The sequence below is a fragment of the Saccostrea echinata genome, unplaced genomic scaffold (genome assembly GCF_033153115.1).
Source record: "Saccostrea echinata isolate AGI-Se365-2 ecotype Australia unplaced genomic scaffold, CSIRO_AGI_Sech_v1 ptg000025l, whole genome shotgun sequence".
Lineage (NCBI taxonomy): Eukaryota > Metazoa > Mollusca > Bivalvia > Ostreida > Ostreidae > Saccostrea > Saccostrea echinata.
Genome location: NW_026889774.1, coordinates 3162342 through 3164867, shown reverse-complemented (window position 1 = coordinate 3164867; position 2526 = coordinate 3162342).

Below are 2526 nucleotides of genomic sequence, written 5' to 3'. Positions count from 1 at the left end.
AATCTCTTTTTGTGAGAACTAAACAATGAAACAAAACACAATTATTTTATACGAACTATTATGCTAAACTGGTGGAATTATGAATATGTAAAAATGGTAATTATTTACCTGCTCCTTCATTAGAGCCCCGAAGCATTTTCCGCCATTTTGAATAATAATTCGCGGCAATTAACTTCCGTAAATCGATATGATATTTATGTTGAGTCAAAACGATAATTTTTTATCCAACAAAAAGACAATATTCCATGTAAGTTATCCAAATATAAGAATGTACATAGTTATTATGTTTGAAATTAAAGTATTGATAATTATTTATTTTCCGAACGTTTCCGATCTTTGATCGCTCACCAGATAACGAATGCAGCGGGAATATTCAAATGTGAATTTAAACAAAATTAATGCATTCGATGAACTCCAATCAAAAATGTCATTTAATGACATTAATATTTGACTTTTGTCATAAAAGGTCGTAATCACACTTCGCAGATTTTGAACTTTTAACATGTAACCATTTATATTTACATATTACAGTGTATAATGAAACTGACTGCATGGACGCTTTATTAAGCCTGTATACATGTATAAAGACAAGAAGGCAGTATTCGGAGAATTTTTCCATTATACATGAAATAAAATGTACTCCCTGGCCTAGAATTTCATACTTCACATTCATAGTACGTATTAATTTTGCATTGTTTTAACACATGCTTTATCTATATATTTACTATTATATTGTATTAATCATCTGTATTCAAGTATCTTTTACATTAATCCCCTCTATAGATCCCGTTGCAAAATCGCGATGAGATTCATATAAATGAATGAATATAAGGAGTCTGTGACAATTCACAATTTACATGTATTAGCAAATCATTTTGGGCTCAGTCTTGCAGATGTCTGTTCATCCCAAGAAATTCTGCGCATTTTCTCCGGTTTAGATTTAGACAGAGCTTAATCAAAGCTCAATTAACCCTAATCTTTTATATTCCCATAAGCGCGGTGCGAGGCTATTTATATAGATCTGCAGCTTTGGGGAAGGGATACTAAATTTAACATGTTTAAACTTAACACTGAGCAGGAACTGAACAATCGGAGGCTTTCAATCACTTTTCTCCATTTTTATTTGGAGGGGGGGGGGGGTGTTCTTTATATGTTATGCTCTGAAATAAAAATCGATAAAAAGAAAAAAAAGGAATAAAAACTTGAAATTAAATAAATAACAGGTTAATTGGTCACTGAATATTTAGAGGCCTCTCTACTTTCTAGGATGTTTCCATATGATTTGAATTGAAAAAAGAAGAATCTGCAAGAAAATTTATTAAAAAAAAAAAACCAAAAATTCTCATTGGGTACGGTGGAATATCTGTTTGTTTGTTATGGAAAGAAGTGCCGATCGAGTAGAAAATAGCTTGTGTAATTTGATTGGTGTAAAATAAAAATGCCGATTTTCTGATAAACTTCTTATTTCGGTTGTTTCATATTTTAAATGAATTAAGATAATCAGTTTAGAGCCTGTGAAACAGATAAGACTTCAAAAGTGAGACTGTTTATAAATATGGGGAAAAACTTAGAGAAGGTCGGGTTCGGGACTGCTTGAAATAATAGGCATAAAATTCAAATGCGTATTCTGTGGGTTGAATTGAATACGACTAGCATAAATTAAATTCCAAATATGCATTTTAAAAAGAAAAACCTAACAATGAAAACTTGAAATGATATTTAATAACATTTAGAAGTTTTGACTTCAACAAGGGAAGTTGAAGAACTTTAGATCCACCTCACAAAGCTGTTGCCATCAGTTGTCTCGAATCACTCTCAGGGGTATTTCAGTGATCAGCGTTAATTACACTTTTATCGAGTTCAAGCCAAAGCTTTACCGGACGAGTTTTCTTGCCATGCAAAGTTTAGATATTGTCTAAGTCAGTAACTGAAAGCGTGCGGTATGCTATAAAGGTTTATATATATATATATATATATATATATATATATATATATATATATATATATATATATATATATATATATATATATATATATATATATATATATATATATATATATATTAAATTTCAGCGTATCATCGTATACGTAGATTATTTTATGACCTATCTGCATTAATATAATGCAATATTTTTTGTACTAAATATCATCTAAACAAGTACCCGGTATGGCGTGTAAAACGTTGCATTATTATACTTTTTGTTACTCTTATTCTAAGAATTAATCATTTTAAAAATTTATCATTTTAATTCTAAAACATATCATTCCTATTCGATAAAATGTTATTCCTATTCGATAAGTTGTTGTTCCTTTTCGAAAAAATGATTCCTATTCGATAATTTGTCAGTTTCTATTCGATAAATTGTTATTCCTATTGGAAGAAATACGATTCCTATTCCAAAATATATCATTCATATATTCGAAAACATATGTTTTCTATTCGATAACATGTCATTCATATCGAAAGCATGTGATTCTTATTCGATAATTTTATCATTCATATTCGACAACGTTGCCATTCTTATC